We start from the raw sequence: 18,663 nt of genomic DNA, 5'->3' as shown, positions 1-18,663 counted from the left end.
GCTCAGAAATCAATTTTAGGGGCTGGGGCTGGGTCTCAGCGGTAGTGTACTTGCCTGGCATGTGGGAGGCACTGGGTTCAATTCTCAGCACCACATATAAATAAATAAAATAAAGGCCTATCAACAACTAAAAAAATATTTTAAAAAAGAAATCAATTTTAGGGTGGCATATTCTGATCTTCTACAGTCATTTTTCATGGTCGCATATCCTAACCTGCACCACATATTTAATCTTTAAAACAGCACTATGAGGTACATAAATGATTCTTATTTTACACATAAGGAAGAGGCTTTAGTGAGTAATTTAGTAAGTATTTGCCAGTTGTACAGTTTATAAATAGAAGAGTTAGAATTTTACCCTGAAAGCTGGGCGTGATGGCTCACATTTATAATCCCACCTACTTGGGAGGCTAAAGCAGAAGGATCACAAGTTCAATGCTAGCCTGGGCAACTTAGCAAGACCGTGTCTCAAAATAAAAAGGACTGGGGATGTAGCTCAGTGGTAGAGTCCCCCTGAATTCAATCCCCAGCACCAAAAAAAAAAAAAAATAAAACTCAACAATAAAGAGATCCCCCCAAGAGAGACCTTAGGAGAAAGACGAACATGATGCTTAAGTTAGGAATTAAGGAAACACCAACTTGCATTATGTCCCATCTTTCTATTTTGGAATTGAAAACTTGAATCTAATGAGTTCAGAGGTGGAGAGAGAGCCAGGAGCAGTGGCTAATGCCTATAATACCAGCGGATTTCAGGAGATTGGGGCAGGAGGATGGTGAGTTCAAACCAGCAATTTAGTGAGGCCCTAAGCAACACAGCGAGACTTTGTCTCTAAATTAAATATAAAAAAGGGCTAGGGATGTAGCTCAGTGGTTGAGCCACCTGGGTTCAATCCCCCGTGGCAAAAAAAAAAAAAGTGGAGAGGGGCTGGGATGTTAGCTCAGTGGTAGAGCACTTGGCTAGCCATGTTTGATGCTTAGTTTGATTCTTATTACCACAAAAAACACCGAATTACTTTTTTCTGGAAAGAACTGTGGAGCGAACTAGTAAACGAAGAAACAGAAATATCAAGAACTTTTAAGGACGCCCGGAGTGGTGACGCAAGTCTGTAACCCCACTGGCTCTAGAGGCTGAGACAGGACGATCAAGAGTTCAAAGCTAGCCTCAGCAAAAAGCAAGGGCACTAAGTAACTCAGTGAGACCTGTCTTTAAATAAAATACAAAAAAGGGCTGGGGATGTGGCTCAGTGCCCCTAGATTCAGTCCCTGGTACCCCCACAAAAAAAATGCTTAAGGAAAAGAGAGAGGTAAGAGTATATTAAAGACAAATGCAAGGCTGGGGTCGAGGGAAGACTGGGCATAGTAGCACACACTTGAAATCTCATCTACTGGGGAGATTGAGGTGGGGGGACGATTGAAATTTGAGCCCAACCTGGCCAATTTATCAAGACCCTGTCTCAAAAAAAAAAAAGTAGGGAAAGGTTTTGTTGTTTTGTTTCAGAAAGAAGTTTGAGCATTTTCATTGGCTAATAGGAGGAGTGGGGGGAGAGGAAAGATATCAAAGTCCACAGGGAAGAGGTAACTGAAAATATTAAGAGTTTGAAAAGGAAAGGCTTTGTGGTTGATGTATCTTTGCTTTTGATGTGGATGCCTTCAGGCTCCCAGTAGCTTTTTACATCACAGTACTATAAAGCCAGGGACACATACACCTAGGATATGACAGAGGGTTTATAAAACCACCGGCTAGACATGACACATCTTCCTAGAACAAGAATTTTACCATCCTGTAGTTATTTAAAATAGAATGTTCTTCAGACTCCTTAAGTTTTCCCACTTAGGATTACTGCAGTGGAAACTGAAAAATCACTGAGGGAGAGCTTAAATTTCATCCTGTTGCTGATGCTTTTTATTTAATTGGATGTATCAAATAAAATGAAAAAGAATAAAGAGCTTAAAAAGATTAGAGAAGCTAAAAACTACAGCTAAAAGCCTGGAAAGTTCTTTTGCTGGCTGATGATAAGATGGTTTTAGCAAGAAAAACTAGTAAGGACCCTGATAAAATGAAACACATAGTTATGTAACTAGAAATACAATGTATATGTATGCATGTATTTATTGCACATGGAAGTTAAGAAAATATTAAAGAATAAAACTTTTCAAACTTTCTGAAATAATGGAAACTGATACGGAACACCAGTTGATGTTAAAACACATAAAAAGCTGAGGAGGAGCTTAATACAGTCTGTACTCCTTAGCTCCAGGCTCTACATTCATGAATTCAACCATGGATCAAAAGTATTTGGAGGGCTGGGGATATGGCTCAAGCGGTAGCGCGCTCGCCTGGCATGTGTGCGACCCAGGTTCGATCCTCAGCACCACATACAAAGATGGTGTGTCCACCGAAAACTAAAAAATAAATATTAAAATTTAAAAAAAAAGTATTTGGAGCTCAGCATCTGTAATCCCAGGCAAAAACAGTGTGAATGTTTTTTGGAAAAAAATTTCTGGGGGCTGGGGTTATGGCTCAGTGGTAGAGCACTCATCTAGCGTATGTGAAGCACTGAATTTGATTCTTAGCACCACATATAAATAAATTAACTAAATAAAGGTCCATTGACAATATATATATATATTGGGGATATAGTTCAGTGGTAGAGCAACCCTGGGTTCAATTCCCAATACAAAAAAAAAAAAAAATCCTGAAAGTGAAACTTTGGTTTGTCAGTGCCAAACACTACCTTAAATCCACACAAACGAAGTGATGTGTAGTCATATGCTACTGTAGCCCCTACAAATGCACAAAAATTCAGTCTTTCTCTCTAGTACTTGTTTGAACATTGTTCACCTCATATCTTGTTCCTGTACAATGTAGTTAGGCATACAATAGTTGTATTTTACTGAAACTTACAGACTTAAAATTCTTTAAACAATACAGTATAATAATGAATTACACAGCATTCACATCGTATTAGATATTATAAACAATCAAGAGAGAATTTAACATATGGAAGAATGCATATAGGTCATATGCAAATACTCCACCCTTTCACATAAAGGACTTAAGCATCTGTGGATTTCAGTATCTCGGGGAGCCCTAAAGGGGGTAACTCACATATCCAAGGCAAATGTAGAAGTTAATCATGCTGACACACATGATCCTATTGATCAATTTGAACATCAGAAACAGTGAGTCAGTATGTGCCTCCTGAAGATAGTAGAATAGGAAGTAAATTAGGAAGTGCTGTTGCTAAGAGATTACCAAGATATAGAATCAAGTTCTATATCTCATGATCAGTTATAGGAAATACAGGATGAGAGAGATATAAAATAGAGGAACTTATTAAACCACATGGTGAGGCTGCAAATAGCCAAGGTCAGATTATAGGAAATTCATCAAGACAAATGACCCATTTCTTCCCTAAATGTCATAAAAGGGAGGGGGAAGGAAAATGTCACAGATTAAAAGATACTTAAGAGACATATTAAACAAATGCAATATGTCAACCTTGTTTGGATCCTGATTCAAACAAACCAACTGTAAAAACACATTATTAAGGCAACCAGACAAATTTCAACACAGACTGGGTATAGTTTTTTAAAAAACAGATAAATAGAACATTAGAGAGGAAATGATGAATGTGAAAGCCATAAATATGTCATTAAATATATAAGCATAATTGATGGTTTCTGAAGAAAAACTTAATGGAACAGAAAATATTAAAAGGTGGCACAATGAGAAATGTAGATGTTTCTTGAATGATAGTGGGGTTATGTCCCAATAACCCCATCATAAGTTGAATGTGTCCTAATTTTAAAAAAATGCATCTAACGCATCTAACCTATCAAACATCATGGCTTAGCTGAACAGCATACTGTAGAGCATGGGTTGTTTCCTAATTGGGAGCTGTAACTTGCTGCCCACTGCCCATTATTACAACATAGCACCATACTGCATATCACCAGTTCAGGAAAGGATCAAGCTTCACAATTTAAAGAAGTTTCTTTCCTTCCTTACTCCCAACAGCCCACCCTGTCTTCCTTTCCAGGACTGGGGATAGAACACAGCTTGGCCAAGGCTTTACCAGTGAGCTATATCACCAGCCTCATTTCTATTGCATCTGAACAACTTTCACACTATCATAAAGTTGAAAAATTATAAAAGTAAAGTTATCACAATTCAGAGACTGTGCAGAATATATTTGGTCTTTGTCCTTCATTCTTAACACAAAGCTCCTAAAACTCATAATTTCCTGAGAGATAGGAGTATCTTTTGTTCTAATAACGTGACTCTTGGCAGGATGGGCCTGGTCACTAGAAATATAGCAGATAGTACTTTCAGTCCCACACCAAAACCGGGGGGAATGGAGGACATGAGAGAAGCTGGAGATCAAGTCGATCAATAATTGATTATATACCTAAATGGTGGTGTTTAGAGAGCTTCTGAGTTCATGAATGCATCCACATGCTGGGAGGGTGGCACACTGGAACTACAGAGGACAGAAGTGATCCTTCCAGACTTTACCCTATATACTTATTCATCTGGCTCTTCATTTGTATCCTTGCTAAAATATAATCATAATAATAAACTGGTAATCATAAGTAAAGCGTGTTCTGAGTTCTTTGAGCTATTCCAGCAAATTTGCAAACCAGATGGGGGTGGTCATAGAAACACCTGGTTTATAGCCATTTTGCTAAAAGAAAGACAGGAAGCTGGGGACTTGTGACTGACATTTTAAGCAGAACAGTCTTGTGGGACTGACACTTTAACCTCACTCAGGATAAATAATGTCAGAATTGAATTGTTGAACACCCAGTTGGTGTCCAGAGAATAAGAGAAGTGGTTGTTGGTGTCAAAAAATACCCCAAGACACAAATGGTGTGAATCTACTTTGTATACAACCAGAGAGATGAAAAATTGTGCTCTATATGTGTAATATGAATTGAATTGCATTCTGCTATCATATATAATAGGTTAGAATAAATAAATAATTAAAAATACCCCAAAGATAACATAATAAGTTATATATATAATCTCAGTCATACAACCAGCATCTAAGTGAATGGGGAAATGCTAGCAAGAGTCCCACTAAGATCATAACAAGTGAAACATGCCCCCATGTTCATTTCTTTCTTTCTTTCTTTCTTCCTTTCTTTTTTAGGTGCTAGGGATCAAACTTAGGGCCTAAGGTATCTATTTTTATTACTGTTTAATGTTGTATATGAAGTATTAGCCCATTCAATCAAAGAAAAAAACAATTCTAATTATTTTAATTTTGCATAAGAATTAGAAAATTTTAAAACTCTTTATTTGTGGTTTATATTAATCATACCTGACAACCCAAGAGAATTCAATGCTAAAGCAGAATAAGATAATGTGTTAAAGTGGAAGGCAGAATCAACACATAGCTATTACTACCTTTATATATATAAAAAATAACTAACTGTGGAAAACAGTATCATGGTTTTACAATAAATAAAAATATAATTACCATATGGTGAAGCAATTCCAGTTCTGGGCATATAGTTGACCCTCCATATTGGCAGTTTCTACATTCATGTATTCAACCAATCATGGGTCAAAAATATTAGGAAAAAATGTCTGTACCAAATGTGAAGATTTTCCCCCCCTATCATTACTCCTTAAATAGTATAGCATGTAAACTTTTTACATAGCATTTACATTATATAAGGCATTATAAGTAATCTAGAGAATTTAAACTATACAGGAAGATGTTTGTGGTTATATGCAAATTCTATGCCATTTTATATAAGAGCTTTGAATATCCTCAGATTTTGGTATCTGTGAAGTGGATCTTAGAACCAATCCCCTGAGGATACTGAGTAACAGCTGTTCCCATTTTATTTATTAAATTTATTTATTTATTCATTTACTTGGTACCAGGGATTAAACCCAGTGGTGCTTAATCACTGAGTCTCATCTCCAGCCCTTTTTATGTTTTATTTTGAGACAGGATCTCTCTAAGTACCTTCCAACCTCTCTAAGTTGCTGAGATTGGCTTTGAACTTGTGATTCTCCTGCCTCAGCCTCCTGAGCCACTAGGATGACAGGCATGTGCCACCATGCCTAGCTTATGTTCCCATTTTTGCTGTTGAAAAAACCAGACTTGGAAATTACATGACTTGCTCAAGATCACACAACAGGTAAATAAGTAGTAGAGCCAATATTCAATTGTCTTTTTTCCTATGTTTAAACTCTGCTATGTACAAGAACCTTTACTAGGATTTATGAGGAATAAAAACACTGTTCAGTGTTCTACAATCTAAGGGCAACAGCAATGATAAAATTATATAGACATACATAATTATTATGATCCAAAGCTAGTTGTGACAATCAAAAATGATATACAAATAAAAGCAAATGAGAGAACAGAGATTGGGGAGGTGACAAAATATGGGAAACAAACCATCTTTTCATGGGGATGGTGGAGTTAGAGAGTTTGTAAATGATGTCTAGGATAACCCAACTGCTTGTTTAGGTAGAAATACAGCATAGATGTTGAAATATGGACCTTTTTTTTTTTTTGGTACTGGGGATCAAACTCAGGGGTACTCAACCACTGAGCCACATCCCCAGCCCTCTTTTGTATTTTATTTACAGACAGAGTCTCACTGAGTTGCTTAGTACCTTCCAGTTGCTGAGGCTGGCTTTGAACTCATGATTCTCCTGTCTCAGCCTCCCAAGCCGCTGGGATTACAGGCATGTACCACTGTGCCTGACTGAAATATGTACCATTTTGATTATAGAACAGGACAGAACATGAACGATGGGTTGGAAAAAGAAAAGGGAAATGTCGGGCAGAGGCTGCAGGAAAGGCCTGGCTCTGGGGCTGGCTCCACAGAAGTGATCTGAAGCCTATGACGACTTCCAAAGGGACACAGAACTTCAGACTGGAAACAGTGCCCGTGGAGCCTGTGTCAGAGGTAGACACCATATCTCTACACAGTGCTCACATGTATGGCTGATAATGGGGACACATTCCTTGTTTCAAGAATTTGAACCAGCTCCCATGCTCTGATTACAGGTTCTATGACGACATGTTTAGCCTCATGAATAACACTGGGGCAATATTCAGGTATGATGTTTGGTTCCCAGCCAAGCAGGGAGTTCAGGTCTGCACTATAATTGATAGGGGAAATGAATTGGAATCAGGACCCTGTGACAGATGTGAAGTCAAACCAATCAAGCATGGAATCAGGGAACAGGACAAATTGTAATGCTACACATATATTCAAGACCCATAAGATACCAGACTGAGAGTAGCAAAATTCATTCCATTCACCATACAGTAATGGGGATGAAGTTTCTAAAATACACAATTCAACTAGAGTTGTACCAGGGACTTGGCATGACTCAACTTGAAAGTGTATGGCAAAGGTTGGGGTTGTAGCTTTGCTGGGAGAGCACTTGCCTAGCATGAGCGAGGCCCTAGGTTTGATCCTCAGAAACACACACACACACACACACACACACACACACACACCACTGAAAGGCAAACTGCAGGTTGAGATATTTCCAATACAGACAGCACACAATAAGTATATGTAGCATATATTTTAAAAATCCTATAAGTCAAGAAAAAAAAATAGACAACTCAATTCAGAACTGGGCAAAAGAAGCACTTCAGAAGATAAGAACTTAATTTTTTTTTTTAGTTGTGATGGACACAATACCTTTATTTTACTTATTTTTTTATGTGGTGCTGAGGATCAAAACCAGTGCCTTACACATGCTAGGCAAGCACTCCACCACTGAGCCACAACCCCAACCCCAGAAAATAAAAACTTTTGAAGAATATGCAAAATACCAATGAACACTTATTTTATTTCATTAGTCAATAACTGCCATGGCTAATTTTTTTTTTTAACGTTTCTCAAGGGTGCTCTGTAAAGCTGATTACATTGGGCAGTGTTATTGGGCAGTGATGGAATGTTTAGGAGGTGGGGCTTTGTGGGAGTTCATTAGGTCATTGGGGGCGTGTCCTCTAAGAGGACTATAGGGCTCCTGTCTCTTCCAGTGGCTCTCTTTTCTCTGGTTGGAGATGTGACTTTTTTTGCTCCTAAAAGTGATCTTGGAATGATGTGCCACAATCCACTGCCCTTGCCAGAACTAAACCAAAAAGACACCATGGCTTTGAACCCTCCCAAAGTGTGAGCCAGCAAACCTTTTCTCTTTATGTTAGTTGCCTCATATTTTGTTAGAGTAGCACAAAGCTGATTTATGTAATAAGAAAACTCTAAAATGCAATACCACTATACCACTTTCAGAATAGCTAAAATAAAAATGGCAATACTCAGCATTGGTGAGGATGTAGAGTAACTGTGACTCTCATATACTGATAGCAAAGTATAAATTGGCACAACTTTGGATAAGCAACTTATAAAGCTTAATATATAGGCATTCTTTGAACCAGCCATTTTTCTTCTAGGTATTTACACAAAATGCATGTAATTTGAGCACCTAAAACCACATACAAAAATGTTTATAGCAGCATTATGTATGACAGCTCAAAATTGGAAACAATCTAAATGTCTATTAACAGAATGGATAAATTATGTTACACACATACTCATACATTTTACAGAAATGAGAATAAATCATTTCTAAATTAGTATGAATGAATCTCAGAAACAATGCTAAGCAAAAAATGTCACACATATAAAGTATCATTTATATAAAGTTTAAAAAAAAGTCAAAACTAATCTGTGGTATGATGTCTGGGGTTATTTTTTGGGGGAGAGCAGTGATGAGAAAGCGGTCACAGGAGAGGTTTAGGGGTGATGATCATGTTCTATTTGTTGGTATGACTAGGGTTTACAGTTGTATACATTTTGTGAAAATTTATTGAGTTGTGCACATATGATTTGGTATTTTCCTATATATACAATAAATAGCCCCAATTTTAAAAAATAACAAAATAAAATTTAAAAAAAATAATAGGAAGAAAGGAAAGAAAAAAACAAGACACTATCCAATAGATCACTTTTTGAGGTGTTGTGCAGACAGTTAAGATAAAACAAATGCTAATTTTTTGAACAGCCTGGCATGTACTTGAAAAAGCAGAATGAGGACTGGAGGTGTGCTAAAGTGGTAGAACACTTACCCAGCTTGCCCGAGGGCCCTATATGTGGATCCCCAGCATCAACACACACACACACACACACACACACACACACACACTCCCTGAAGAATGGCTATTACAAACCCCTAGACAGTCTAGGCAATAGGCAATGAAAGTCCAAATAGGGTGATGACGGTTGGTGTGGAAAACGAGGTTACAGTTCAAGGGATATTATGGGCTGGGTGCAGTGTGGTGTGTGCCCGAAAACCCAGCAACTCAGGAGGCATGGGGATAACTAGTTCAAAGCCAGCTTCATCAACGTATTGAGGCCATAAGCAACTTAGGGAAGACAGTATCTCAAAAATAAATTAACAGGGAGGTGGGGATGTAACTCAGAGGATCCCTGGATTCAATGTCTGCAAGCCAGTACCAAAACAATGAGTCTGGAATCTGTACATCATATCCATTTCTTCTCTAGTTCTCCTGTGTTCCTCTCAAGGCCAAATACTCTTCCATAAGGCCTAAATAATGTAGTGGATGGAGGGGAGGAGGAAAAATGGTAATTAAAATGGGGGAAGGGGAGTCGTAAATACAAATATACACAGGACATAGCAGGAAAGGACATATAGGGAGAGGCTGTCATTGTCCTTTCTACATCTGATCAGAAGGCTAAAGGCATTTTATTATTTTATTTTTTTAAATTTTGTTGTTGTTGTTGATGGACCTTTATTTAATTTATTTATTTATATGTGGTGCTGAGAATTGAACCCAGTGCCTCTCACATGAGAGGCAGGCGCTCTACCATTGAGCTACAACCCCAGCCCTGATTTTCAATCTCTGTTATCATGTTTCCCTTTTCTTGAGTCACTAAGTCTCCTGGCTGAACTTATTTACCAGAGGTAGGACCTAAACTTTCTCCATTAACTTCGATGCTGGATCTAGGGAATTCCTACGATATCCTATATTCCTAGGGTATCATCTATATTCCATTTATATTTGAAGCACTGGCAGGCGGAGGCAAGAATTAGCTCTTCCTGCAAGTTAACACCAGGTAAGGGAGCTTCTTCTTATTCCACTCTAAGAAGATGGAAGGGCATATTTAGCTGTGGAATGTCATCAAGGCTTGGGAAAATGATGCCTATTTAACTTTGAGGTTTTCCACTCTTTTCTCTATTAATATCCTGAATTTAACATGGTAAGCACTGTCAATTGACATTTAAATTCAGGAACCTATTGGATCAAACTTGATTTATTTTTATTGGAAGGCATTTTGTGGCTGAAGAACAGAATACTAAAAAATTTCTAGAATGAGGATTAGCAAGGATGGTGGAATGTGATGGACATCATTATATAAAGTACATGTATGAACACTTGAATTGAATGTCAACATACTTTACATGCAGAGATACAAAAAATTGTGGTATATATGTGTATTAAGAATAGTAATGCAAAAAAACACAACAAAGTACATGTATAAAGGCATAAATTGGCATGAACATACTTTATATACAGAGATAAGAAAAATTGTGTAATAAGAATTATAATGTTTTCCACTGCTGTCGTGTATTTAAAAATAAATAAATAAATAAAAGATGAATGGAACCCCCCCAAATTTTTTTTTCTAGGATGATTCTGACCATATCTTGCACTGAGATTCAACCATTTGAGATGATCTTCCTTCTTTAATCTATCCAGTACCATTGAAAGCAATAATTTCACTACTCAGGCTATAAAATCACACTGTTGATGGAGCTGGAGAATATCAGGCTGAGTGAAATAGCCAATCCCCAAAAAACAAAGGCCAAATGTTTTCTCTGATATGTGGATGCTAATTCACAATAACGGTGTGTGTGTGTGTGTGTGTGTGTGTGTTTGTGTGTGTGCATGCTAGGGAAGAACAGAGTTACTTTGAATTAGGCAGAGGGGTGTGAAGGGAGAGGAGGGTTATGGGGGCCTGAAGGAATTTGGAATGAATCAGACATTATTAACCTATGTGCATATATGACTACATGACTGGTATGATTCTACATTATGTACAACCAGAAGAATGAGAAGTTATACTCCATTTATGTATGGTATGTCAAAATGCATTCTACTGTCCTGTATAACTAATTAGAACACCAAAAAATTACTGTTAATTCTTCATGTCCTCCATCTTGTTTTTAGAGAGGTATTATAAGAATCAATGTGGTGTCCTCAATGGACACTCTATTCTAAGAAATAATTTGAATAAATATTTAACCCTCCTGAGCTCTTGGCATTCAGACATCCCTTACAAATGCAGTGGAAGTGCTACTACTTTCAGCTCAAGCTAGACATGTTAATCAAAATCAGATTCTCTCATTTTCCTAAGGGTTTATCAACCTGCAATCTATTGTCACTATTAATTTCTTTTTTAATAAATATTATGGACACAATATCCTTATTTTTCATTATGTGTTGCTAAGGATCAAACCCAATCCCTCGTGCGTGCTAGGTGAACACTCTACTACTGAACAACAACCCCAGCCCCACTATTAATTTCTTAAGAATCATAGTTCTGGGGCTGAGGATATAGCTCAGTTGGTAGAGTGCTTGCCTCACATGCACAAGGCCCTAGGTTCAATTCTCGGCAAGCACCAAAAAAAAAAAAAAAAAAAAAAAAGAATCATAGTTCTCTGACTCTGGAGGCTGAGGCAGGAGGATCAAGAGTTCAAAGCTTGACTCAGCAATGGTGAGGCGCTAAACGACTCAGTGAAATCCAAAATAGGGTTGGGGATGCTCAATGGAAAGCAACTGAAATCAACTGGAACTGTCTAGGTAAAAAGAAGAGATAATTATTGGAGAGATGCAGCCCTCCACATCCTTCTAATAATTACACATACACACACACACACACACACACACACATTTTTTTTCTTCTTTTAGTACTAGGGATTGAACCCTGTCAGCCTCTTTATCAAGACAGGGGTTGTGCTAAACTGCCAAGGCTGGCCTTGAACTTGCTATTCTCTTGCCTCAGCCTCCGGGTCACTGAGATTTCAGGCGTCGGCCACCACACCCTAGATTTCTTCATCATATTCTTTTGCCCTAGTAGTCAAGAATCAGGGAAGAAGTCTCTTTGGAATTCAGTAGTAGGATGCTTGGGTCCTATCTTTTCATATATATAGTTGTAGATGGATGCAATACGCTATTTTTATTTATTTATTTTTATGTGGTGCTGAGGATCAAGCCCAGTGCTTCACATGTGCTAGGCAAGTGCTCCACTGAGCCACAACCCCGGCCTGCTTGGGTCCTATCTTCACCTAGATTCGGATAATGGGATATTTCACACATCCAGGATGGAGACTGCTATGCTAGGTAGCTCAGCTAATACAAGAACTTTTCACAAATATCCACATTTTCTACTTCCTTCTAGATTTCAGAATTTTTCAGTTCACCTTTTTGGTATTTTTCTGAGCAACACCACATTGTCTGCAGATATTTTGTCTGTTCCTTTCCAATATTTATACCTAATTTTAAAAAATGCAACATTGTGTGGAAACTTCTAAGAAATGCTGAAGTATTCTTATGGTGGCTCTCATTTTTAATGAGAATACCTTTGACTGATGTTTTTTCTTCAGCATAAGTTAATGATTGGCTTGAGCTTATTTTAAAATAATGTCCTTTTCATACTTTCCTACCCCTAGTGTATTAGATTTAACTAAAGTGTGGAGATTGTATTTTACCAAATGGATTTTAAATAACCTATTGAGATACTTTTTTCCTTTGGCATATTAAATGAATAGATTTTCTTAAACCATCCTTGCTTTCCTGGAATAAATATCACTATGGTGTTGTATTTCTTGAATACACTCTGGACTTCATTTGCTCATATTTTAGTCAGGACCACTGCTTCCATATGCTTGAGTGGCGGTGGTGGATTACACTAGCTTTGTAATATCAACTTGGAAGTTGGCAATCTTTCCCTATATGCTAGAGTAGTATGGGAATCATGTTCCTTGAAGATTAAAAAAATCACAAATTGGGCGTGATGGCACATGCCAATAATCCCACTGATTACTACTAGAGATTGAACCCAGGGGCGATTATTCACTTAGTAACCAGGTGATTTAGCCCTAGTCACATTGCCAGCTCTTTTTGAGATTGGTTCTCCCGAAATTGCTTAGGGACTGATTGGTTGCTGAGGCTCCCTTTGAACTCACAATCCTTCTACCTCAGCCTCCAGAGATGTTGGGATTACAGGTGTGAGTCACTGCTGCCCGGCACTTAGTCCCATTTTAAACATTTTTGGTATGGCATAAATATTCTTACAACTTTTCTCTATTTTTGGATATGACCTTTCTCATAACAAATGTTGGGCAGTTTCTTTTTTCATAACAATACATTTTTGCTTGTTCATTTTTTTCTCTATTTGTCTCACAAATTCTTCTATTATTTTTAACCAGCTCTTAGAAATGTTCTCTTACTTTGCTAAATCCTATTTTCCAGTTGTTTATATTTTAGTTAATTCTTTTATCTTATTTTCTTGGCATTTTGTTTAAACTTTTGGAATTTAATCCCAACTTTTTTCTTCTTTGATTAGTTATTCTGTTTAAAATTTCAATAGAAACTTTTGAGTCTATACTTAATGGTAATTCTACCTATTTTTTCTTTGCAGTGCTGGGTACCAAACCTAGGGTCATGCACACATGAGGCTCTATTTTCTTTTTTGAAGAACTGCAAAACTTTTCCACAGCAGCTGAACCAACCATTTTACACTCCCATCAGCAATGCAGTTTTTACACATCCTGGACAACATTGGTTATTGTAGCAATCCTAGTGCGTATAAAGTACTAACTCATTGTTGCTTTTATTAGCATTTCCCTGATGAATAATGACTTGAGCGTGTTTTCATATGTTGTGAGTATCTTTTTTGAAAAAATGTCTGTTCAGAGACCACTATCATTTTTCAAGAAAGAACACCAAGAATATAGATTGGCAACCAACAATCTAGAGCATGGCTTTCCTGTCTGCCAATTTAGTACTTTTCCCTGCAAGTGGGGGGACTGGATGATGTGCAGATATCCCCAGTTTGGTGATTGAGGGCCAAATATTTTTTTCAGTATTTACACATGGATAATTAAGATGTAAAACTTAAAGATCCAACTGAATATAATTAAGACACTACCTTTATATACTAATGAGCTTGATTTAGTTCCAACAAATACTGAATGCTCACCATGTGTATAGTGCTATGCTAGATACACTAGGAGAATGAGATAAGCACTGCCTAAAAACACAACAACAACAACAAAAAAAAAACATCCCATCCCTATTCCTGTTATTTTACAGTCTAGTCTTTAGATGATATTTTATGACTCTAGTATAGCCATTCCAACAGTCCATGTAGGTTTATGGACACAATTCTTCAGGGATAGGTTCTCAATGGACAGAATCTTTAGTATTTAAGGTGATAGTTTATCAGGTTCTATTCTTGCCCAGAACAGGAAATTTGTCTTTCAATGTGGTGTTGCAAAAACAAACAAAATCAATAAAAACCAAATATACTTGAAGCACAACATTTAAACCTTAACTTACTCTGAGCAAAGTAACAAGACATGATATAGTACAAGATAAAAACTCATTTGAATTGCAACTTTTTTTTTTTTTTTTGGTGCTGGGGATTAAATCCATGGCCTTGTGCATGCAAGGCAAACACTTTACCAACTAAGCTAAATCCCCAGCCCTGAATTGCAACTTTGATGCAGCTACTTTATTAAAAAAGCAAATGTTTGGTAATTGAATTTAACAAAAAATATTGGGTCAAGTTTGCCCTGTGAAATTAGTGTTTCCACAAGTATGCTATAAATATCTGAAGATGTTAAAAACAACTTGGGCCAGGTGCAGTGGCGCACACCCACTATCCCAGTGCCTCAGGAGGCTGAGGCAGGAGCTTCTGGAGTTCAAAGCCAGCCTCAGCAAGTTAACGAGGCCCTAAATAACACTCAGTGAATCCTTGTCTGTAAATAAAATATAAAAAGGGCTGAGGATATAGCTCAGTGGTTAAGTGCCTCTGGGTTCAATCCATGATGTCAAAAAAATAAAATAAATAATAATTAAATTTGGTTAACTCCTTTTATTTCCCAGGTCAAGCTTACAGCTTTAAATTTGGTTCTGATATGACCAGGTTACTGCCTACATGAGAAAACTACTCTAATTCCTTTATATACTTTTCAAAAGAATGGGAAGGGGGTTGTAGTTTAGTGGTATGCATTTTCCTAGTCCTGGGTTTAATCCCCAGTGTCTCAAAAAATTAAAAAAATAAAAAGGAGGGGGAATCGTGTATTATAAGAATATTTATCATAAATCCTAAAAGCAGGGCAGTTCCAGAAACATTTTCAACAGCCCTACTAAATGAAGGATGATGTTCATGTGGAGAGAAATGTAATTTTTAAAGCATTTATGTTATAGGCATACATCATGTATCAACTCCCTATACCTCAATTACATCATTTCAGTATTTTGCATATTGCGTTCTTCAATACTTCCAAGACTTTACTGAGTGTAATTCTTTAGAATCTAAGCACCATATTTGTTCTAATTAACTCAAATGATAATCTGAATCTAGAATCTTACTGCAAATCAGTTTGTGATCTTGGATCATCATTAAATATTTTCTTAGATCCTTTGTTTTTTTTTTAAGTCAAAAATCAGAAGAAAAAATACTGGCTGATTTGGATGGTGGCAATAAACTAATGAAGCTTGCATTTCAAAAACAAATGAAATTATGGAGTGATAAATTTTGCCTTTGATGATCTTAAAAAACTATACTTTCCAATTCAAAATCATACTGGAGACTGATACAGACTTGAGTTTTCTAAAGCAGAAATGACAATACACTGACTTAAAAAATATAAATTTGATAAGTACACATCAAAATTTAGATGCCTAGAATTAAAATCCTACTACTTAAAAAAAAATTAATCACAGATCTGGGCCAGCTGGCATGCATAGGCAGGATTAACCACAAGCTTTACCTTATGATGCCAAAAAATTTAAAGGCTCTGATAAAATAATTTTAGACAACTCTGATTTTTAAAAAGTCACCAAATTTACCTGGGTGCAATGGTGCACAACTGTAATCCCAGCTACTAGGAGAATCAACAGTTCAGGGTCAGGATGAACAATTAAGGGAGACCCTGTCTCAAATAAAACACAAAAACACCACAAGGGATGGGGATGTAGCTTAGTGGTAGAATGCTGCTTAGCATGTGTGAGGCCCTGTGTTCAATCTCCAGCACCAAGGAGTCATTAAATTTGATTTTCTTATCCTAACCTGCCATTTTATATATGCTTTTCTAAATAATGAAGCAATAGGGCCTATCATAAAGGACTTAGTATATAAAATATATTGAGTTCAAATGTAATAAAACATTTTTGTATTAATAACAACTGAAAAGCCTGGTGTGGTGGTGCACACCTATAATCCCAGCACTGGGGAGGCTGAAGCAGGAAGATCAACTGAAATCAGGAGTTCAAGACCAGCCTGGGCAACATATTGAGATTCCATTTCAAAATAAACAAAACACAAACAACAAAAATGATGCATACCTGTAACCCCAGCTACTTAGGAGGCTGAGGAGAGAATTCTGGGTCAGAAGCCAGACTGGGCAACACAGCAAGATAAAAAAAAAAAATTCTAGGGGCTGGGGATGTGGCTTAAGCGGTAGCACGCTCGCCTGGCATGCGTGCGGCCCAGGTTCAATCCTCAGCACCACATACAAAAAAACAAAATGTTGTGTCCGCCGAGAACTAAAAAAATAAATATTTTTTAAAAATTCTAAATATAAAAGCAATTCCAAGTATCTAGTACTAGAAAGAGAGGAAAAGTCTGATTTACCCATATTCTGTATGAGAACAATATACAAAAATAAAAAATTGGGGGGAGCTGGAGGGTGTAGCTTGGTAGTAGAGTTTGTGTGCTAGCATGGGTGAGGACTTGGGCATTCAAAAAGAGGGGGGGAGGGAGGGGGAGGGAGGAGGGGGAGGGAGGAGGGAGGAGGGGGAGGTCTAATGGGCTCAGCAAGAGATACATGAAGTAGACACAGATATCATACACGATGTACCCAATTCAGGATAAATTAGTACATGAGTGAAAAAACATTTTTCCTCTCTTTTGTAGTTCATAGGCAAATAGAATACTTAAAGCAAGCAAGGTGGCACAGGCTGTAATCCCAGCTATGGAGAGGTTGAGGCAGGAGGATCACAAGTTACCTATCTCAAAATAAAGTTTAAAAAAGGTCTGTAGATGTTGGTCACTGGTAGCAGTACCCTGGGCTCAATTCCCAGTACTAAAATGAATGAATGAATGAATGAATGAATGGAAGAAAGGAAGGAAGGAAGAGGGCTGGGGATGTGGCTCAGTAGTATTGCCAAGCATGTGCCAGGCCCTATTCAATCCTCAGCACTGCAAAAATAAACAATGAAAGAAAAAAGAAAATTGAATTCAGATTGATCTTGGCATTAATTATACTGGTATGAAAATCACAGAACATACTTTTCCTTCATATTAGAAAATTACTGATAACCAGAGCTAAAACTGGATTTTTTTTTTTTAAACATATAGCAGGCTAGAAAAAAACCCCACAAAGATTCTAAATTAATCTAGTTACAGTACTTTTGTTACTAGTTGTTCTGTGGATTGAATCTAAGATCTCACACATGCTAATAAAGCCTTCCTCCACTGAGCCTCATCTTTAGCCCCTTAGTTTTAGTACTGATGTGTAATATTTTATGCATAATCTAGAAGTAGCAAAAACTCAATTTTTTCTCTCTAGTTCAAAATTCTTCCAATCTGCATCTATAATGTTATAGTCTTGGTTTTATACAATAGTCTTGTTTATTAGAAAAATAAGGTGGTAAAACATCACTCTATAGATGTACAACATCCTAATTTTACAGATGTGAAACAGAGGCCTGAAGACTTGTTGAAACTCAAGTGACTAATCAGCACAGGATCTAGACTTTTTTAACTCCCAGGTTGGTGCTCTAATATACCAAAATAGTTGTATACTATTAAATATTTGTTTAAACCAACAAACCATTAAGTAAACCACAAACCATTAAGTTTAACAGGAATATAAAATATGATTGGTTTGATATTAAACCAGATTTATATATTGCAAATAAAACACAAAATGTACATATAAAGCCAATGGCATCTTGAGTATAAGACCTTATTTAATCAAATTTACAGTGAATCAGAGCTCAACTTAGAACTGTTATATCTAAATACTTTCTAGCTTTGTTAATTTGTATGAAATTTGTTCTATTTAGATATTACTTGAGTTAAACACTTCAATTTTTAATAGCAAATTTATATTATTGCTTAGAATATTTGTACTTTCTAAATAAATGAATAAGCTCAGCAAATGACTTGCACCGAGATGACAGGCCTATGCAGAACAAGATGTCTCAATGTGTTTCTCTATTAGCACGAACTGAATTTACTGCATATAATAAATTCTATGTCTCTATATGTATGCATCTTTCAAAAGTAAGGAAATTAACTTGATAATAACTCCATGAAAAATAAAAAGCATAACCTAGACAGAAAAAAAATCAA

This window comes from Marmota flaviventris, chromosome 15 (genome assembly GCF_047511675.1).
Source record: "Marmota flaviventris isolate mMarFla1 chromosome 15, mMarFla1.hap1, whole genome shotgun sequence".
In the NCBI taxonomy this organism is placed as follows: Eukaryota; Metazoa; Chordata; class Mammalia; order Rodentia; family Sciuridae; genus Marmota; species Marmota flaviventris.
Note: the sequence above shows the minus strand (reverse complement) of the source record.